Here is a 23,151-nt window from a genome sequence, read left to right as displayed (position 1 = left end):
GCTTTTGCCTCTCCTTTTTCACAGGCTGGCCCCTCTACCTTGTGTGCTCTCTCTCTCTCACTCCTGGAATGCCTTGTCATCTCTCCTAGACATCTTTGAAAACCTTGTTCCAACAGTACCTGCTTGGGAAACCTTATTCGACCCTTTTCCGTCCAGACAGGACTTCCGCTAGTGTCTTTGTTCACAGTTTAATTACCACACTTTTTGACTCTAATGTAATTATTGACTTACATGTCTGTCTCCCTTTTCTAGACACTGAGTGTTCTGGAGACAGGGCCTGGGTCGTCTTCATGTCTGGAACCTAGTAGGTCTTCAATAATTATTTCTGGAACTGAACTTCTCCACGTAATAAAATTGTGTTTTAGAATTTCTTTTCATTGTTATCAAAGTGATTTTATCTTTTTGAATTAGGATGAACTCACTCACTATCCAAATTGAAAAAATTCATGATAGTATTCTTCTGAATTACTTTTATGAGTCCACTGGACTCTTGCGGTCATCACAAAAACACCACTGATATTTTATCTTAATGTTGTATAAATATCTCTAGATTGTGTGTTGCTAATTCTGTGATAAACCCGAGACTCTGAAGTTTATTTATTTGTTGCAAGGAGATTTAAGAAGAGACTAAGACAAGACCCTTCTGTGCTTTGTAAATATGTCTCTTCAAGTCCTCGTGGTATGAGGTGTTTTCTTAGATTGAGTTCCCCCGAGAGAGACATGGATGCCTGTGCCTGTAGTTTATTTGCAAGGTGAGGGAAACACCAGAAGCACCAACAGTGTGTTACCAAGCCAGTCACCACTGTGGGCAGCTGGAGCCCAGCTTTGCTGGGCCTCTGGGAGGCAGACTGAGGAAGCTGCCTCACTGGATCCCACCTGAGGGTGGGCTCACCTGAGGGTGTAGAAGCTGGATCATTCACACATCCGCTCTGGTCAGCCCCTGTTTGAGGGCAGGAGGAGGGTGCTGCCACTCATTTCTAGTGCTCTTCCTGCCCCGTGGGCCCCCGTCCATGCGTGTGGCACCGCCCTCTGGCGGAGAGGTGCAGTGATGGGCCGTCGGTGGCGGGCGTAGCAGGGAGCCCAGAGGAGAAGCCCCTCTGGGGAGTGTGGATGGGGGCAAGTGGTGCCTGGTGCAGACAGAGCCGTGTGGCTGCTTATTTGACAGTCCAGTCCTTTGCATCATGAAATATCCAGATGGAGAGAGAAAGATAATTAAGCACAGTATTTTCTCCTGTTTGAACTAGGATAATTCTTCCTATGGAAGGGAGATTTATGAAAAATCCTTTTGATTGAGTAGGCCTTACAACCCCCTGCTTGAACTTTGGTACCTAACTGCTCCTTCTGTCTTTGGATTGCTCTAATTATTATATATGAAGTTCTTCTTTATACTCAGTAGGTGTCTGTCTGATGGTGACTTTGGCCCGTGTTCCTGGTTTTGGAGCAAGGCACAAAGCCCCACTGCATATGCTTGTTCTGTACGTTCTCATTGAATCTTCAGAAAAAGCCTGGCAGGTGGGTATCATTTACCTCTCTTTTATAGATAAGGCGACTGAGATTTAGCAACTGGAGATCCTCAGTGTTTTTAGAAACGAAATGATTTGCCAGGGTCATGATGTAGCAAGTAATGCTGACTGTCTACAGTGGCCCTTCAGCAGAGGGAAGGGGAGCAGGATGACACTTGATGGAACAAGTTCCAGGATCCTCAGTGCTACACAGAAAATCTAATCTTCATCTCCCTTAATCCAACATATACCTTGAAATAGTGTGGGAGGAAGGGACGAGAAGGTTACCTTCTTATCATACGCATACCTGCTCCCTTCCTCCTCTTCTCTGAAAATGTCGCCGACTTCAGACTGGAGTTTCTTATGGCTGGTTAATTGTAATCTGTTAATTGAGGCCTCTTGGTATAGAGCACTCATTGAGTCTATGTAGGGAAAGCAAATGATATTCAAACTCTACACATACACATATTGGGTCTCTGTGCATTGCACAGAGTAAAGACTCAATAAATATTTGCTGACTTCTGAAGTAGCAAGCAGTGGTCTTTGAAACTGGGAAATAGGGGGTGACTGTAGGAGTGCCTTTCACACACCATGCACTGGCTGTGTGGCGAAAGGGTCCTGAGGCTGGATTGGATGGAGACAGCATAGCTGGAGTAGTACCTAGTGATCGATGATCAAAAAGGGGAGGTAAAGTCATACAGTAAAAGCCAGGCTGAGTGTTAAGTATGAAGGACAAAACTATAAATGGGACAGGGGAGGTAAAGTCAGAGACCGAAAGGAATTGGAATTAAGAGTAGATTCCAATGCAAGAAGCCATTCTGGACCAGAGACATAGACCAAGTGCGTTATAGTAAGGTTAAATCTGGGCAAACCCCATATCTAGCCTTTCCACTTACAGGAATATACCCTAGAGAAGCTTTGGAACATGTGTATAAAGGGACAAGTGCAGGAAGACACCACTATTTAACTTTTGTGGATGCAGAAATAAGTGGTAAAAATATGAAGACATCCATGGATTGATAAATGCTAAATTTAGAATAGTAGTTTGAGCTGAGCCCATTTTTTCTTGCTAATACGTGATTTAATAGTCCTCAATCATCTTTAGAGGTGACACTGTCTAGGATCCTATTCTCAGTAATAGATACGGGTTTTGGGTTTTGAGTGTGTGCTTGTTTTATTGGCTAATAGGGCTGATAGAAACCGGCAGGTGGGGCTGGAAGGACTAATCTCCCTTTGACGACGAGGTGACTGAGAGGCAGGGATGGAAATCCAGGTTGCTGGTGATGGGACTGGGAATAAGAATCAGGATTTTCTGACTGCTTGCTCAGTACTCCCTGCACCACACCGTGTGTCCTCCCCTAATGAAGGATCTTTTCTGTAGATGTATGTCGCTGGTACCATGTCCTTAACCCTTTTTGGTATCCTCCCGTTAGAGCACTTCAGAGGACTCTGGTGCTTTAAGGTATCGTTATTAAACCATGGCAATTGCATAGATCATCAAACCTTAGTGCATTTGTCTTCTGTTAAAATATATTAGGGTCAACCCACATTTATTTTTTTCCCTCCGAGGTGTTTTATAAGTCGGCCTCAACATTATGTGGGTCATTTGTTCCGAAAAATCGCTGTAGGATAAATTCTTAAAAGTTGTCCAGTGGTTAAGACTCGCCTTCCAATGCAGGGGGTATGGGTTCAGTCCCTGGTTGGGGAGCTAAGATCCCACATGCTTCCAGGCCAAAAAACCAAAACATAAAACAGAAACAATATTGTAACAAATTCAATAAAGACTTTAAAATATGGTCCACATCAAAAAAAATCTCTAAAAAAAAATTGTCAATAATTAAATAATTTCAATAGGAAAAATGTTAGTGATCCTAAGCCCTCAAGCTGACATCCATTGATACTAACACAACACTGCATTCAGTTAGAAACTGACATAACTGCTTCAAGGAGTAACATAGTTACCATAACATGAGGTAAAAAGACATTATGTTCCCTGTAATATGGCTCTTTGTCCACTTTTCTTGAGCTTTTGTAGCCTCTGTACACAGAGTTTAAGACCACAATCAAAAACAAAAAATACCATGATTCGGTAACAAAATATCTTTTTTAAAAATAAATTTATTTATTTATTTTTGGCTGCATTGGGTCTTTGTTGCTGTGCACTAGTTGAGGCGAGTGGGGGCTACTCTTCGTTGCGGTGCGAGGGCTTCTCATTGCGGTGGCTTCTCTTGTTGCGGAGCACGGACTCTAGGCGCGCCAGCTTCAGTAGTTGTGGCACGCGGGCTCAGTAGTTGTGGCTCGCGGCTGTAGAGCGTAGGCTCAGTAGTTGTGGCGCACAGGCTTAGTTGCTCCGCGGCATGTGGGATCTTCCCGGACCAGGGCTCAAACCCGTGTCCCCTGCATTGGCAGGCGGTCTCCTAAGCACTGCGCCACCAGGGAAGTACCCAAAATATCTCTTAAATTCTGTTTAATGCAAAACAATCAAATAGTATATAGACAAATCAATGGAAACCATGTATTTTTGAAGGTATTGTGAAATGAGAACTTACAGACAACATGCTCCAGCTCTAAAACCACAGTGATGTCCACTGGGTACTTTCGTCCTTTGGTGTGTAGCTGGCCTTCAGATGCTCCATATACAAATACATAGTAGTACTTAAATGCTAAGAAATGCCGCATACTGAAAATTGGGGTATTGAAAGAAACTGCCTGTCAAGCTGAGATGTCTTATTTCAGCTGGGAGTATGGGTGTATTTGAAATGGAAACAGGTAGAGGGTGTGTGTGTGTGTGTGTTTATGTGTATTTGAAATGGAAACAGGTAAAGGGTGTGTGTGTGTGTATTTGAAATGGAAACAGGTAGAGGGTGTGTGTGTGTGTGTGAGTGTGTGTGTGTGTGTGTGTGTGTGGTGGCCAGGTTAATTGAAAAAAGAAAAGAAAACCAGTTTGTTACAATTTCTTAAAGGTGTACATGCAAGTAAGCCCCTCTTTCCCTTTCTCCTCAGCTCTGAGACTTATCATTTAGTTTTAATTTTATTCACAGCCACTGAGCTTTTACTTCTTATAATTTGTTACACCTTTTTGTAGCATAGAATGAGTAATTGATATATTGCTTAGCTAGCTTGTAATCAGTGGTGAATAATGTTCAACATCCTATTTGTAGAGAATGATCATCCTTTAGTATTCTGTAGTCTTCTGCTGTTACAGGTGTGCTTAAAATTTAGATGACTGCTTCTAACCAAAGAAATCATCCCTTAGCTGACTCTGCCTGGAAAAGCTGAAATATATCATTGGGATATTTCTAGTTCATTCAGTGTTAATACTCCTCTGATGCCTAAAATAGTTTCCGGTGTAATTCTGTCTGCACTCGAGGAATGGTGGTCTTTATAATTTGATTTAGTAGTAACAGTAAATTTTTAGGACATGAACTTTACAAATGTAAAAAAAATTATTCCACATATTTTCATAGTAACATTTTCTATTTCATGAGGATGACTGGAAAACTCATTTGACATTTTTTCAATCACACTAGTCAGGAAGTGGTGCTCTCAAATTTCTTTCCCTTTTTTTCTCCCGTTTGTCAGCAGATGGCGCCTTACTGTTTCCTATCTCTTTTCCACTTTCTTTTCCTTTTTATTCCTTTCCTTCCTCCCCGCCCCCCTTGGCAAACATTTGTCACAAGAATGGATGCTGTTATTTAAAAAAGTCTTACTGTGACATGTTGTTTTTTCAAAAGGACAAGAAGGAAATGAGGAAACAGGTTTTCATTGCTTAAGGCATAATACAACTGGTTAATTTTCTCTACCAACATATCCTTTAGAAGCAGATGTTGCATTTAAGTTTGGCTTTGTAATTCTATTATGTTGCTTTGCATGTAGATGGCTCCTCTTTTCTCTTTTAGGTAGATGGGCACCTTTTGCTAATTTTTACCTTTTTTTAAATACTAGGCTATTTTCCAAAGAAAAATTCTTTGATGTACAGATAAATAGATTAAAATACATTTGTGCTTAGTTTTGGGAGTAAAACTGATAACAGTGATTTGGGCTAGTCATTGTGAATATGAAGTACCCATAAAGACTTATGATAGGGTAGAAAACATATACAACTTAGTGAAAGATTGTTAATGACTGGAATAGGATTTAATTAATATGTATTATAAAATCAGACTGCATGTCTGGGACAGTGTGTCTGAGTTAATTAAATATTCTAAGGAATACTACAAACCCCACACCATTTATCCCTTTTCCTGTCCTTTCTCCATCACTAAATAGTTATTAAATGTTTCCAGAATGAATATTACATAAAAAAACAAGTATATGACATTGTCTTTGCTGTCAAGGATACAATCTTATTGAATGTAATTTGTTAGTCCACTTTCCTGCTTTAGGAAGAATATTAGGGTGAGCTCATTTAATCTTTGACATACTATTGCCTCTCATCTCTGCTTGTCTAAATCCAAGTTTCAGGTCTGCCATATTCTTCATGATTATCTTAAATTAATTCTACTCCCACCCGTCTCCACTTACCTGCTCCACCTCCAAAAAAAGTGGTCTCATACTCCTCTGAACATCCTTAGTGTTTATGTAAACCCTTTTCTTGGCCTTGTTACTTACTACTTTGTAGTATAGTTAGTTACAGTTGCTGTAACTAACTTGTTAGTTGGCCTTGTTACTTACTACTTTTCTTGGCCTTGTTACTTACTACTTTGTAGTATAGTTAGTTACAGTTGCTGAACTTAAAGCATCTTGATTCTCAGTAGTTCTCAGCACAATACCCTGCATAGAAATGCTTTTCATTAAGTGATTTACTGAATGCTTGTTGGATATTAACTTTATAAGTGCATGGGCTTTTAGAATCAGTCAGACCTGGGTTTGAAACTCAGCTCTGTGATTTTGGCCAAGCCTTAACCTCTCTGAATTTCAGTTTTCTCATCTGCAAGCTGGGGCTGATAAGGACTACTTGATAGAGATGTTGTTAAGATAAAAACCAATGGTGTAGGTAAAACACAGTGCCTGGGACATAGTAGCTGCTCAGTAAATCTTGGTGTGTGTCCATGTGTCCTCCCAGGACATACACACATATATACATACACGCATGGTGTATGTGCAAGATGCTGGGCACTAGAAGAAAGTCAGAACCATACAGGTCCTATGCCCATGTTGCTTAAAGAGGAAATAAAACCATGCAGGTAGGAAACGATGGTGCTATTTGGACATTAGAGACAGAGTGCCGTGGGAGTTCACTCCTTTCTCCCTGAGAAGAATGGATATGGTTTATGGAAAGTTTCGATACAAAAGGTGGCAATTGTGCAGAAAGTAAAAGAATGGGTAGGGCTTGAATGGGTGGAGCTGGAGTCTAGAGCGGTAGATAAATATTTTAGAAGGTGTGTCTTTTCAAAAACTATTGTTGTGCAGTAGAACTTTCTGGTGAAAGACTGAGATTGGAGATGGATATCCCTACTGATCTGCAAATAGTTTTCTTAGAAACTTGCCAGGTGCCTATGTGTGTTCTCAGATGGCCTATTCTTTTTGGTTCAAGTGTGGTAGTTGCTACCAGGAATGTTAGAAATGATAAAATAGCTTGGCAGCAACTTCACTAGTACTCTAGCTTTGGTATTTTATAGTGCTACATTGGGCATACTACCCATGGATGTGGATAAGGAGAAATTAACTTGGTGACTGTCCCTAAAGAGGTGTGTGGTTCACCCCTCTCCTTTTCCTCAACCCCTGCGTAGCTCTGCTGCTCCAAGGAGAACCTGCAGGACCTGGAGGGGGTGCTGCACCGCCACTGGGGGTGCAAGAGAGGATGCTAAACCCATCTACTCTAGAGCTATACAATAGATGAGAAATTTCTGTATAGAAATATGTTTAGCAGAAATTGCATTTGAGGACAGGCCCTTCTTTGGAATTGGCAGGTGGCTGATGTATCTTATATAAAGTAATGAGGTTCCACTGACCTGTGGCCAGGAAGGGGCTGGTCTCTCCTGGCCAGTCACCTTTCTTTCCCCCACCTTCAAATGCTCTCCATTTCTTTTACTGTTTAAATAGGAAATCAAGGTGCTAGAATCCCCCAGGGTTATGAGTATGAAGGTTGTGGGCGTGTGAATGGGTCAGGGCTCTGCCCTTATGGGACCCTAACCCTTTCCTCTCCCAGTTTTGGAGAAATCATCCCCAACGGTTAACTCCCTTTTTCAAGACCACAAGCCCACAACCTTCATACCCATAGCACTGGGGAATATTCTAGCACTTAATTCCTTTTGTCCCCACTTTAAGAACGCAAAGGTTTTCCAGGGTAGTCTACCCCATACCTGGAGAATTCTCTTTTGTTCTAAAACTCCAGCCAAAAAAAATGTGTTTACAACTGCTAACATTTATTGTGTACTTACTTGGAGTCAGAAGCTTTTCCAGAAGACCGTTAAGTATCTTCATTTTAATATACCTAACAACCCTGGAAGATATAATTCCCATTTTAATATCTAAGGAAATTGTGGCTTATGGGGTTTGACCAAGACGCCTGCAGCTAGTGAGTAGAAGAATCTGAATGTGAACTTATATCTTTGATTACTAAACTGTGGAAGGTGGGTGCTGAGTTCTCACTTTGCCAGTGACTGTTTCATCTTGGGTATGTTTCTTAAATGTATTTCCCTTATCTTAAGAAAAATCAGTGTAGTAGAGTAGTTACATTAAAAAGTATCCTTCTGTGTAAAAAAAATCTGTGATTTTACTGAACTGCTGTTTTTACTTCCAATCTTTTCCAGCAAGAAAAATGATTTTGAAATTGTAAAGTGTACAGAACTGCAGCAGTGTCTTGGGAAGTGTAGCTCAGTGTGGAGGAGATAGCCAGTGATGACTGTTATAAATTAGTGGTTCTCAAACTCTCTAGTTTGCTGAAGGAGCTTGCACATATCTCAAAAGACCTCAGTGTTTACTAAATGTTGACAAATCATACAGAATTTAAAAGGGGTTGAAGACAGGAGAAAAACAACCTTTTTCCAAATTTTAAATAAAGCAAGAGGTTCTAGAAGCCAAATACATGCTCTGGCTATTGATCACCAATGAAACGTAGAGTTAAATAGTTGATTTGTGAACTTTTTGAGACGTATATGGTATTAGTAGGTCCAGTATGAGTTCACTAAAGGACAAATAATATAAAACTAACTTTGTTTCCTTTTGTGAAAGAGTTCACATATTAAGGGTATGTTGTTGACTTGTTTTGTCTTGATTTTACTGAAGCATTTGACCAAAAATTCTATGAAGACAGTTGTGTGTTGATTAGATCAGCGGTTTCCTTTTTATCCCCCCCTCCCTGCCCCTCCCCACTCCTTGCCATATTTTCACCTCACTTCATGCCTATCGGAAGGAAACTACTGAGAAAAGAGCCCAGGAAAAACCATATGGTAAAAAAGCTCATCCAGGTCTACTGCAGCTGCTCCCTAGACTGGGATTTGAGAAAAACTAACAAGTTTTTCAAACTTTTGCGGGGGCAGGGAATCCTTTCATCAAATGAAATTAAACTCTACCATATAAAACAGTTAAAGTGACATTTCCTAGTACTATAAATGTTTTTGAAGTTTACATTTATAATGTTTACTGAAGAGTCAGCAAGAGCAATGAAGCTCTTAAGATATAATGAAACACTTAAAAAAATCTGGTGTTGATAATAACTGTATAATAATAGCTATATTCACATTATCAGCTGTGTTTAATGAAATTATATACTTTGCTTTAAATGCATCATATATTTTTTTAAAAATCTGTTCTCATAGATAATTACTTGCAAATTATAACAAGAGTTTTTTGTTTTTGTTTTGTTTTTAAATAACTTGCCTTGGGATCCCAGGATGTTTTTCAATTCACCCAATCTAAGGTAGGGAATATTTGTTTCAAAATCGTAACCCTGTAACTAAACGTATGGAAACAATAGCTCACATTCCTTATCATAAATCTAAAGTCATACAGGAAACATCTAATTCTTAGAATAAATATTTACCCTCTCTCAAGTAGGGTATTATCACAAAGGACTTTCTACTGTGATGAAAGCAAGGCCGACCAGATGCCCCCTGTGCCTCGCCCGCATTTAATGGCAGCCGACACTGGGGTGCGGTTTGTATTCATGTGCTTACTTGAACAACCTCTTGAGAGCAGACTGTGCACACAGTATTTTTCACACGACCGGGTGGAGCTACAGCTTCCCTTCCCAGTGTCACACTTACAAGAAGTCCACATGTGCACGTGGAGGTGGCAGGGGAGCCTACTACAGGGACCGCCTGGATCTCCCAGACAGGATCTTTGGCACATGACGCTGTGTGTCCGCAGTGGGTGAGAAGCTTGTGTATAAACCATTTCAGTGTCACTTAAAAAAAATTACGGCTTTTAAAATATCTAAAATGTATTTGAACATTAGAAACAGATGGTAGTGTGTCCTTGGAGCACTTCCACAGGAGTCTTTTTAAAAACATTAGTCTGATATTGACTGGATGCTGATATATGTTAGGAAAAATGTTTGGTTTCCTGTGGAATACGGAGATAGAGTTGGGGACAGCCAGGTAGTACAGACGAGAAAAATACAACAATTCAGGAAGTGCATTTATGTACACAAAAGAAAGGACAAAGTAACTTTGAGTACAAAGTGGGGGATGACCTCTTCTGGCCAGGAACACAGGGAAGGGTTCCTGGAATAAAAGACATTTGTGGAGGCCCTTGAGGACATATAGGACTTGGGTATGAGAATATTAAGGAGAAGAGATGTTGTTCTAGGGCACCACATCTTTTGGGAAAGTGTAATTGTAGAGGAAGATGATGTAGATATCACTACCCTCTTAGATTACCTTCTTCATTAATAAATTAGCTCTATATACATTTAAAAATATAATCCATTCTTAATAAATTCAAAGAGAGATCCTTTTCATATATTTAAATATGCCTGGGGTTTCTTTCAAAGTCATTACTGTGAGACAGTGATTTACTTGTTCTTTAGACCTTGCCAGTGATACTTTGCCCAACCTGGCTACCACTTTAAGACCTACCTGCATCATAAATGTGCCCTAAAACTGACGTCTGCAAGAATTACAGCCATTCATTTGTTCAGTTGTTCACCCACGCTGGTATATTGAACAACTGTTAATGTGCCAGGTCCTGGAGAGTTCTAGGCACCCAGCAGTGAACAGGTCCAAACTGGACAGGTGAATTGGATGCCTGGAAACCACCTGAAGTTCTTATCATTAAACTTACCATTAAAAAGATAACAGTGCAACTTTCACTACAAACTGATAACAGCATAAAGAGTACACCTCCCAGAGCTTTTACATTTTAACAGGGATCAAAGCTTTGCTTCGAACTGCTTCTAATCAGGCAGCGTGTAAGGGGAATTGTGGTTTGAGCTCTGGGACTTTTCCAGCTTATATGGCTTTTTTGAGCAGCAGGGTTAAAGGTGGGGGCTGGCTCTGATAATATTCCTCCCAGAAAAGTAGCTTAAAGAAAAAAGCCCTGCTGCACAGGGAGAGTCAGTTAGATATTCCGTAGTGGAACAGAGCTCTTGTTACGATTTTGCCTTTTGGGGGTGCCAGAGAGCCGAACACAGAGAAGGAGTATAGCATAGAGCAGGCGCACAGGGTGCCCTGCTGCTGGTAGCCGGGCAAGTCACTTACCCTCTGGATGCAGCTATATAAATAGGGATGATAATGATAATAGTACCCACCTCAAAGAATTGTTGAGGGTCAAATAAGTTAATATATACAGAGCATTTAGAATTGTGCTTGCCATAGAGTGTAAGCATTATATTAAAGTTAGCTGTTATTTCTTTTAGCTATGCGTTTTGGCAGTTTGTTGATTTTCTGAGAACATATAAGAGATACACAGTAAGAGTGGATAAGAAGATAGTTCAAGTGAGGATGGTTAATTCCTTCTTTCCCCTCCTCCTACTCCACAGACCCTAGAGTTATTTGTCTTGTGAGGTAGTAACATCATATTTGAATGTATGACCTTGAAAAATTATGATTAAGTAGTTCTGGGCAAAGCTCTAATGGTTGGAAAATAAACCAGGCCTCCCACACATACCTGCTCAGCCAAGAATTTGTTTGCCCCAGGAACCGTGGGTGGGCGGGAATGGAAGCAAGCACACACCCGGGCTGATGTGAACTCTCTCTTCTGGCTTGAGACCGTGGTGTCACCCTTCTTCCTCCGCTCACCAGTGCTTTCTGGTCACTTCTCTTCATTCTCAATTCTAGAGAAACAAATATTTTTATTTTTTTAAAAATGCTTTTCTCTTTCTCCTTTCCCCGACTCCAGGGAACTTCCACCCCGCCCCCCCCCCCTTTCCTGCTTGTTTGTTCGCTACAGTTTGGGTCTTTATTTGTCCCTTGGTATTGCACTTGTGCACCTTTCTCCCAAGCCCAGGAAGGCAACATGCAGTGTAAGATGATGAGCTGTAGGGCTCCCTGCATGGATCCCGAGTTTCAGGGTCTGGGGCAAGGCCCTCTAGAAATGTCCTGGAATTTTCTGTTAGTTCTTGTAACCAGAGATAGAGGCCCCCTGCCTTTGCACTGGGGCATATCACAGGTACGCCTGCAGGCTGTCTCTTGTCTGTATCCTGGGGAGACTGGTGAGGGGTTTTCCGCACAGCACTGCAGAGAGGGGCTTGTTTTCCCGTTCCTGTAAAGTGCACCACATCAGGACATGTGGTCTGCATGACCTTCAGTTATTCCTGGCTTGGTTCGTGTTTTTATTGTTAGCCTATTTAGCGTTCAGTCCCATTGTCCTAGTTAAGTCCTGTCATTAGAGCAGGTGTGTTCTTTTTCTGAGTGTGAGAGGGGGCCTGTTTTGGGGCCTCCCCTGGAGGTGGCATCGTGGGAGAGGGTGGCAAGAGGCCTCTCAGGCCTCGGGAAATCTCCTTGGTGGGAGCTAAGCTTAGAAGGGTACTTAACCTCTCTGAGCCTACATACTCACACCTCCTGTCCATTTAAATCTACCCATGGGTGGTTCTAAAGGTGAACATGGGGACTTCTCTGGTGGTCCAGTGGAAAAGAATCCGCCTTCCAATGCAGGGGACTCGGGTTCGATCCCTGGTCAGGGAACTAAGATCCCACATGCTGCAGGGCAACTAAGCCTGCGTGCCACAACTACTGAGCCTGCGCGCCTCAACTAGAGAGCCCACGTGCCACAAACTACAGAGCCCACGCACCCTCGAGCCTGCGCGCCACAACTAGAGAGAAGCCTGGGCGCCGCAACCAAAGATCCCTCATGCTGCAGCTAAGACCCAACACAGCCATACATACATACATACACAAACAAACAAACAAACTTTTAATAAATAAATAAATAAAAGGTGAACGTGAAACTGTGTGGGATGTAACCAGCTCTCAGTAACGGCTCCTTTCCCTCCATTTCCTTGTTGGACTATGGAACCCAGGCTTATTGTGGGGATAGTAGGTATTGGGCAGATTCTTCCTAATGACCTGACCAGGTGTCAGGATGGGGGACTGATATTTGGGGGACCTTTGCCCTTCAGTCAGGGTCCAGGTGGGTCTTCCTGAAAGAAGCATCCTTCTCCCTCGTGGCCGGCTGAGGAATTGGAGCGGGGGGCGGGCAGCAAAAACCCACTTTGAATTTTGCCACTTTATTTCCCCTCTAGTTTGCTCAGATATAAGGAAGAACTGGCAAAATTAAAAATAAAAAAGATTTTGTTTTGAAAATTCTCCTCTATTGACAAACAGCCTCAGATCAAGAGTAACCACCAGACATCCTGTTTCTCAGCATGTTCGCTGGTCGCTCCTGGGGCAGCCGCCCTGCTCCGGTGTTGCTGTGCTCAGGGTGCTGCCTGGGCATTTTTCACCTTGAAGCAGATCCGTGTCCTCTGTCACTCAGCCCAGGCCACTTCTTACTGCCACTGTAAAACCTGTAGGATGAAAAGAAATCAATATGATCAAAGCTGCATGTGGCCAGTCTGTTGCACCATCCTGCCCTTTTCCATTTTACAAATCTAGCATTTTTTTGGGTAAAAAGATATGCTAATATAAGTTTATCGATTGTGTGACTTGATGTTAGGCCAGAAGACTTCTGCTGTCCTCTGAAATACATATATATCTCAAAGCTATTTTTTTAAGTCTCATGAAGTGCAATAAAGACTTCATTCACTCCTAGGGACTTCCCTGGTGGTGCAGTGGTTAAGAATCCACCTGCCAATGCAGGGGACACGGATTCGATCCCTGGTCCGGGAAGATCCCACATGCCGCGGAGCAGCTAAGCCCGTGCGCCACAACTACTGAGCCTGTGCTCTAGAGCCCGCGAGCCACAACTACTGAGCCCATGCGCCGCAACTACTGAAGCCCACGTGCCTAGAGCCCATGCTCTGCAACAAAAGCCACCTCAATGAGATGCCCGCGCACCGCAACGAAAAGTAGCCCACGTTCGCCGCAACTAGAGAAAGCCTGCGCGCTGCAATGAAGACCCGACGCAGCCAAAAATAAATAAATAAATAAATAAATTTATTTAAAAAAAAAAAAAAAAGACTTCATTCATTCCTAGACTAACGTTCTCATGGAGACGGTTCACTGTGCCTCCTTCTATAAAAAGGAAACAGGGCAGCAGTTCATATGCAGATACCCCGCCACCCACTGCGAGGAGGTCAGCATCCTCCTCAGCCTTGCCCCACAGCCGCGGCAATTGGCCAGGTGGGTGCCCACAGAGCCCAGACCCGTTCTGTTGCCACCCAGGGCAGCAGCACGGGAAAGAAGGTGGGACTTACGGAAGCGGGCTGTGCGGGAGGCAAGGGTGGCAGTGTGTTCCTAGTCGTCTGGGGGGGGAAGACGTTGGGGCTGATGTAGAGCCAGGCTCTGGCGGACAGTTTTCTGGTCTCAGGTGTGGGTTCACCTGTCGTCATCTGTTCTTTGGGAAGGGTGCTGGTGCGGTTTATAGAAATCCTCCCAAAGAGTAATTATGGTCATTAGCAATGGTTCTGTAGTTCCCAGTTGTATTCACCTGCCTGTCACTGCCCTGTCACTCCCCTGAGGCCATCAGAATGGCCCTTCACATACTCATCATGTTTTGAGAATTGCCACTGGTGGTGTACAGAGCAGATTAATTGGGTGTAGATGCTTAGGAAAACGAGAACTGATGGTAAAGGCTTGCATGAATTAGGAAAAGTTTGAAGACAGAGTTCTGTTTCTGGTATGCAGAGTTTTAGCATAAAGGCTTACAAAGTATTGCTGGGGTCTTTTGCCAGTAGTGGCCCTGTACTTGCTTTAGTGATATACTTATTCCAAACTTGAGGGAAATGGCATGGACGCATTTTCTGCAGGCTTCCCAGTAACTATGAAAGATTTTTTTTTTAATATTTTTTAAACTTTTGGGAAAATTATTTGTATTATTAAATAGCATAGTAAATATGTGTATTTAGATACATAAATAAGAGCAGAATATTGGGACTGTTTCTAAACAGCCATTAACAATAATTAGATCAAAACATACCTAAAATGATAAACCTTAAAGCCACGGCAATTCATGTCTTTCTATGTAGAAAAGGTTCATTCAAATTAACTTCTCTCCCAACGTCAGGATTCCTTCTGCAATGTACATAAGATGTGATAATTTAGGCATCATCTTCTCTCTCTCCACTTCCCTCCTCTCCTCTTCCTTCCTTCACCTTCCAGCTGATGCGTGCTGTGTCCAGGTCACTATGGCAGGCACTGCAGATACACAGATCAGTACTCATAATCCTGCCCTCAAGGCCTCCCAGTCTAAAAGTATGTACAGCAGGATGAGGATGTGCAGGGAGGAGGCGTGTGAGGTTACCTGCGTGAGGGGCAGGCTGTCAACCTGTTGGGAGGAAGAGAGGCAGCGTACGATGCACAGAGGTTACGTGGAAGCTGAGATTCCAAGCCTGAAGGGGTGGCCTAGAAATGAAAAAGCACCCCAGGCGTGGTACTTGCGTGAGAGCCGTGAGACCATGTTCGGGGAGTGGCATGCAGCCTGGCATAGCTGTGGTGCTGGATGCTGGGGAGGAGCAGGGTAGCAGGATGAGGCTGTCTCAGCAGTGATGGGAGCTCGCTGCTTTGCAAAAAAAAAAAAAAAAAATGAAAGAAAGAAAGATAGTTCTGTGGCTGAGAATTGTATTTTGTTAGAAAGTGTTTCCTTGTATTGTGCCAAGTCTGTCTCCTTTTCTGTTTTACCTTTGAGTTCAAGCCGCAGGAGCAGCACAGAATGAGCCTGCCTGCTCTTTGCCACCTGCCTTTATGTGTAAGTGGTGTTTTGCTTCTTTAAATCTTGCCCCAGGCTGGGTATACCTTTGTCCTTCTTAATAGGTTTTGGTTAGTAGTTTGTTTCCTTAGTATAACCCAATGATAATTCCAGTTGTTCCTTTTAGAATCTACAAACAATTGATTGTGATTGCCTAGATTGATCTCACAGATCTCCAAAGCAGCTGTTGCTGCTGTACCCTCTTGTCTGTCGGCCTCGTTTCTGCCAGGTTCCTCCCTCTGTGGCTTCACAGGATTCCAGAGGGCAGGAAGCAATCAGAGTAACGTGTTAGTCCAGCGTCTCCTCCGCTTCTTCCCCACCACACCGTTTCCTTTTGGTCATCTAACGGCTTTAGAGAAACAAAAAGTAAGCCTTTCTCAAACATACGCCGGGGATCCTTGTCCTAGAGGAACCGTATTTTTCTTTACAATCTTGTAACTATTATCTTTTACTTTAGAAGCAAACTAAGAAAGAAATACGTACCTGTGAAATGTTAATAAAAATTAATTAGGATTGAACTAAAATAGCTTAGAAGTTAAGGGTTGAGAGAGGCATGTTAAAGCTCAGGTTACATTTTCACATGAATTATCTGTAATTTGAAAATATCAGTTATGTTCTGAATGAGAGATTTGGCCGGGTGTGTAATATGAGACCCCTCTGTCTGAAAGTGCAGGGTTTGGGTGGGTCCTAGAGAGAGATTCTCAAAGCCTGTTTGTTGATGGCAGCCGGTAATGTCAGTACCTGTAAGCAATCATTAGTCGACCACTCTTAACCCCTTGATAAAAATTCTGTACTTTCCAAGCCAGTGCCATGGTTGTCTATGGATTATCCTCTTTACAAAAAAAGGACGAGATGGAAAAGGTTCAGTCATTTTGGTTCTTTCACACCCTCACCTAGTGCTGAAGCCGGGAGCTTACCCTATAGCCGTGATCCTTTGTGCGGACCATTCTTCCATGTGGGGAGAGGATGAGTGAAGAAAAGGGAGAATAAAAAGAAAACCGTATGTGGTTGCTCAAGTAGAAGTTTCAGATCTAATCAGTTAGCTAAGGATGCCCCGGAAGAGACTGTTTGCTTATTGCTGGGATATAAGTATCCTACACCGTGGAGGGCAAATTCTTATTTTTAATGTAAGAGTAATAAAACAATTAGTCTTCAGTGCAGTAGTTTCAGTCTCCATCAGTGGTACTTATCGAGGGAATAGTAGGGAGAGGGGAAGGAGGGGAGGATACTAAATATTCTGCCACTGTGTACTCAAATTGTGGTCCATAGACCGGCGGCAGCAGCATCACCAGAGAGCCTACTAGAAATGCAGAGTCTCAAGCCCCAACCCAGCGCTTCTGAATCAGAATCTGCATTTTAACAGACCCCCTGGCAATTCCTGTGCACATTGAAGTTTGAGAAGGACTGCTCTAGTGGGTGATGACAGTACCTGATTCACCATGAGCGATTTACCTGTCTTAGCACACTTTGAGAAAAGCTGAACAAATAAGGCATATCCGCCAAAAGAATTAAATGTTGAGAATCAGAGTTTAATTTTGTTTGTCACGGTTGACTAAACAGCAAATCCTGTTCAGGGGAGGACGGGGTTCTGTTTACTGCACAGATGATGTGCCCCATGGCTTGGATAGCAAGTGAAGAGCTGCTTCCCTGCCCTGGAGTGGAATTGTTTCCATGACGACAGTTATGAGCTGTGATCTCCCCCTACCTCCCCCCCCCACCTCATTAACCAACAGAGCAGAGAATAAAAAGAATACTTAAAATTTTTTTTTTAGAATTCGTCGTGTCCATTTTTTACATCATGTTATCACCATGGGTTTCTCAGGGGAAAAGTCTGTGCAGAAAAGCGTAGCTTCCTCAGTGATGTGCAAACATTCCTTCTGGGCTAAGCTCAAACTGGCACAGCTGACAGAGGTCAGCGTTGGACCATGTTGGCCTAAGCCTGATTTTAAGAAGAATACTTGTGTTTGGGGTTTATCCTGCTGTACATCAACAGATCTTCAAGTGGAAAATCTTCATGTTAAATAGTCATTAACTCCCATGGCCACATGTATTCAATGATCTTTCTCCTCACTTAGAGGAGCCTTTTATTCTCAGAGTAAACGAAAAATGCTCATACACAGTGGTGACCAGTGTCACAAGTACTTGAATGTGCAATTCTTTTGTAATGTGGTGTGATGATGTTTTGTCTGTTTGATCTTTTCCACTGTCTGTGATGATCATATATTACTTCTTCATAGCTAAAAATCCACTAAGTTTTCTTTTATAAAAGTAATAATTGAAACAAAAAAACCCCTTTAGTGATAAAAAGATTGACTGCTAAAATCAGCCATTAAATGAGTTAGAGCTAATCCTAGGGCATTTTCTTAAAGTTCCATGAAGAGTCTGTCAGCTTTTTAGAAGCACTGCTGTGCGTCACTGCTGCAGTCCAGTCCAAGCCCCTGTAATTTCTTGCCTGGGCTGTTTCAGAAGCCTACTAACTGGTCTTGCTGCTCCCTCCCTTGCTCTCGCTTCAGTCTGTTCTCAACACAGCAGCCAGATCATATTTGCCTCTGCCCCAAACACCTCTGTTGCATTGCAGGGCCCTCAAAATAAAAGCCAAAGACCTTTGGGTATCCTAACAAGGTCACTGTTTACCTCTCTGACCCCACATCCTACTGCTGTCTCCCATGCATGCCCCAGGTCAGACAGGCCACACTTCTGTCTCAGGGCCTTTGCACTTGCTGATCCTCTGTCTGGAACTGTCTTTCCCAAGATGTCTACATGACTCTTTCCCAAAAGAGTCATGGTCTTTGTTCATATGTCAGTTTCTCAGTGAGGCGTTCCTTGACCATTCCTATTTAAAATTTAACACCCCCCCCAACATATTTTACATTTTACAAACATACCTCATTTGATTGCACTTTGCTTTATTGCATTTTGCTTTATTGTGCTTTGCAAATGTTGTCATTTTACAAATTGAACGTTTCTGGCAACTCTGTGTGAGATGATGGTTAGCATTTTATTGCAATAAAGAGTTTTTAAATTAAAGTATGTATGTTGTTTTTTTTTTTTTTTAGACATAATGCTGTTGCACACTTAATAGACTACAGTATAGTGTAAGCATAACTTCTGTATTCACTGGGAAACCAAAAAATGTGTGTGACTTGCTTTACTGTGGTCTGGAACCAGACCTGCAGTGTCTCCAAGGTATACCTGTGCTTAACATATGTTCATTGTTTGTCTCCTCCTAGAACGTTACCTCCTTGAGAAGCAGGGGTTTTGTCGTGTTCATTGTGTGTCCACAACACCTAGAACCATGCCTGGCTTATTCAGGTGCATGCTGTTTGTTGAATGAATGAGTGAAGTTGGCCCTTTCTAGGCCCCGATGACTAGATGTGAATGTAGAGCCAAGGGCATTGTGGAACTTCTTCCTGTCAGTTTTGTTCTCATTCTCATTACATAAGAGGACTGAAATGTTAGAATATCTTTACAGTGTAAACCACAGCTGTGAGCCATTTAAAACATTCTGTGCAGCGAGTTAGGAAATGTCGATTAGTTGTTGATTTGTAAGGCAAATAGGAGAATGACACGGTCGGTACACACCAGGTCTCCTGTGTGCCAAGTGTGCAGAGTCAGGCCCCAGGGACAGGAGGAGGTGCAGTGTATGGGGCCTCCTTCAGAGAGCTGCACACTTTGTTGCTGTCGGCCCTGTAGTCGTGGAGGCATCCCACAGCAAACTCAAAGCCTTTCATGCCCCCCTCCAAGGACCACTGCTTTGGGTGCTTGTGCACATGCGTGCGTGTATATTTATTTGTTTTCCAGTGTTGTCTCAGCAAGAGTTTCCTTTGGCTGCAATTTATGTTTTCCTTTTTGTTTACAGTGTTTCTTAGTAGCCCACTGCCACAAGTCCTGTCTGCAGAGGTGCTACTCAAATGTATCTTGAACTTTGTGCCGTTTCTCTTTTAGTATCTTAAGATTTATTTTGGCTGTGGAAGTCTAGGAAACAGTAAAGTTACGGAAGTGAGTTAGACAGTGCCCATCTAATTATTGACCCCCCAGGGGCAGGACACATCAGGGAGGATGGAGCCCATTCAGGAAAGCCATATGGTCTGCCTGGCACAATGATCCCTGTTTTGGCGATGGATACAGCAGGTTCTAACGGCCCAAAGCCATCATTCATTCATTAAAATATCTCTTGAGTGTCCACTGTTGTGGAACATGCTAATAAAATGAGCACAGTATTCACCTTTATGGAGCATCTTACAGTCTAGTGAGAGAAATAAACGTAAATTAAATAATCACATAAATGTGTAATTATAAACGGTAGTAAGTGCTACAACGGAGAAGATCAAGATGCTATGGGAGCTTAAGATAAGGGAATGTCCTAGTCTGGGGTCGTGTGACGTACGAGCTAGGAGCTGCAGACGACTAGGCACGTATGTGCTTTTTGGGGAAGGTGCAGAGTATGTGCATTAGTTTCCAGCCAGAGGAAACGAGGTGTGCAAAATCTCTGAGGTGTTGAGGGATCTGTGCGTTTAAGAGAGTAAAAGGAGACCAGTGTGGCTGAAGTGTGAGGGTGACAGGAATAGTGTGCACGGAGGAGGCTGGAGGGGTGAGCTGGGCCAGACCAAGGCTTGAGAGTCAGCTCTCGGGTATTTATCTTTAGACCCATGCAGAGCATTAAAGGAGTCGAAGTAGGGCTGAGCCATCACCTGTTTTCTATTTTTAAATGTTTACTCTGGACACTTTGTGGATAATAGATTGGAAGGGAGGAAGCGGAAGCTGGGAAAATAGCAAGAAGTGTTTCGTGTTTGTCCAGGAAAAGGATGATAGCAGCTTGGACTAGGATGGTGGTAGTGGAGGAGGTAGGAGAACACTTGTCGGGAGAGAGAATATTGGAGGCCACTGGCGTCTGGACTGTCATTGCTCTGACATGCTCACCCAACAACCTGCTGTTCATTTGGCTTGATCTGCCTGTATGGTACCCATACCTGGGATTTCAGGAAGTATTTATTGACCAAAGAAATGTGAGTATGTTGGTCAAGCTGGATGGAGCAAGTGTCCAGGCTGTCTGATTGACATATTTTTCATTGGAAATGAATCCATAGGCTTTGTGGCTTATCTGTCAATCTTTTATGAGCTTTGTTAACATGAATCAGTATTGATGAACATCATCATTTTTGGAACCTTAGTGAGATAGACTTTTGGAGCCAACAGAGGGAGGGACAGAACCTGGACAGTTGTGGGTTCCCCGAGGTAAATGTCACCTGGTGGAGACTCTCTGAACTGCTCCCTTTCCTAAGCAACACCCTCTTTTTTGATGAATGCTTTTCCATTATCATTTTTAAAATTTTTAAGTAAATCTGTAATATCAATAGCTATATTCACCAATTGTTTCTATCTTTAGAACAGCAATTATTTCACCCAGTGGGGAAGGGTGCTGCCACCTTAAAAAAGAATTTCAGAGGGAACGTAGTTTGAAAAGGCATATTAAATGTAGAAGGATTCAGAGTCAAGGAGAATCTTACCCTACATTGTTTCCCTATGCACCTATCTTTTTATTATTATGCCATGTTGATTTCTTTTGAAATCATAAAATATTTGTTTTTCAAATCTCCTATTATCGATACATGTAATGATATTGTCTTAATGGTTTTATTTAGGAACTCAGTATAAGTTAGGCAGTTGAAATAATTCACTAAAGTTTAATGAAGCCCCGTTGGTACTCTCAAGTCCAGAAGATATCAAACAATGATATAAAACATTATGTGTGCATTTGTGACCACTCACTAACAATATTTTCCTCATCTTTTGCAGGAGAAAATGGAAAAAACAGAGGTACTTTTAATGGAACCGAATAAACCACTGAACAGGTAACTACATTATCAGGGGTTGTGTACACATTAATTAGAGTTAATATTTGTGAAGTCCTTAGAAGGTTACCTGGCACGCAGTAAATAACTACATAAGTGTTTGCTACTATTAAGTTCCTTTAGCTGTACCTGAGCCTAAAATAAACCAGTCATACATCCAAAAACTACCCCAAAAAAACAAACCATTTGCCCCTAAAGCAAGTGTGAACATCACTGGTAAGTTCTGAAATGGTCTGTGTGTGACCTGTTACAGTGGCCTGAGAAACTTAATTTCTTAATCTTTGAGCACTCTTAAGTAGTTGAATACCCATTCACTTTTGCTTTTGAGCACTCAATTCTTGATGACCTTGTGTCAGATCAGTTTCAGTTTTTTGAAACAAAACAAGCTTCTTTACAGTTCTTGAAGAGCTTATCATTTGTGGAGATGGCTTCGTTTACAGGTAGCCACTGAAATGGCTTGTGGATAGTTAGTAAAGGTAGAGAGGATGGCATTAAGAACAGAACTCACATTTTCTGATGATGCCGAGATTACTTGGAATAAGAAGTTTCAAACTATTGACCCTGCCCAGGCACTGCCTTCACATCACAGAACTGTCGGTGTTATTAAGACCTACGGACACATTCAACAAACATTGATAAGGGGCCTATTATGTGCCAAGTGCTGTGCTTGGCCTTGAGATTGCAAAGTTGAACATGTCACCTTTCTCCTCACCCACCCCATCTTTCTGGATCTGTACCGGTTCCTGCCTTGTTTACCTCGCTGTGGGGGAGACTGGGGTCTCCTGGCCAGAGTGATGCTCTAGATCCCACCTTCCCTCTCACTTTCAGCTCTTCTGTCTCCCCCGGCTGCACTCCCTCCACTCTTTATTCAGGGTGGGGAGAAAAACTCTGGGAGTGGAGGCCCCGCAGTCTGGTTTGGTAGTGTTAGACATTTCTCTAGAAGGCCTGCCTTCCCTGGACTTCTGTGTCATAGTTCACATAGTTCATTTTAAATATTCCGTGGTTTTGTGTTTTGCCATGCTTCCCCTCTGGCATTTGGGGATATTATTATCTTTGGAAGTTACTTTTCTATTCAGAAGTGTGACATTATTAACTTGAGGGAGGCGGGCACTAGTGCTGTGCTCAGTGTGTCAGTGGTTCTCATACCTTTTTATTGGAGCCCACAGGAAGAAATACGTGTCACGTTAGGACCCAGTGCACGCACTTGCACACATGGATGTATGGTTTCCCGATACATCTTCACTATATGTGAGTGTGATAGACTTTTCTAGTCTATTGTATTCTCTATCACTTTTTCTTTTTTCTCTTTTTTCTCTCTTCATTTTAACGTTTCTCATAACCTACCAAATGGGTTTCATAACCTACTAGTCAGTAGTGCTTTGACAGACTTGCAGTATTTTTGTGCTATGGTAGGGGCACCCGCTTTCTTGCCTTTCTGTCCACATTCTGCGGTAAGGTGTGTATATCTTTTATCCCTAAACGCCCCGCCCCCCAACTTGCCTTAACTTAGTTCTTTATGTGCGAAACTCTCTCCCTCGTTTGTAACTTAGCTTATGTTTCTGTTTTGT

At 42.4% G+C, this 23,151-nt stretch overlaps 1 long non-coding RNA gene across 2 annotated transcripts in view; it reads left to right on the top strand.

Moving 5' to 3' along the window:
- LOC133096464 (uncharacterized) overlaps positions 1 to 23,151 on the top strand; it is a 196,216-nt gene that overhangs the window by 85,585 nt on the left and 87,480 nt on the right. For both annotated transcript variants that reach the window (XR_009701781.1, XR_009701782.1), the window contains exon 4: positions 21,528 to 21,583. This is a non-coding gene — a long non-coding RNA (uncharacterized LOC133096464). The remainder of the gene's footprint in view (positions 1 to 21,527; positions 21,584 to 23,151) is intronic.

This window comes from Eubalaena glacialis, chromosome 8 (genome assembly GCF_028564815.1).
Source record: "Eubalaena glacialis isolate mEubGla1 chromosome 8, mEubGla1.1.hap2.+ XY, whole genome shotgun sequence".
In the NCBI taxonomy this organism is placed as follows: domain Eukaryota; kingdom Metazoa; phylum Chordata; class Mammalia; order Artiodactyla; family Balaenidae; genus Eubalaena; species Eubalaena glacialis.
This window is presented reverse-complemented; position numbering and strand designations above follow the sequence as displayed.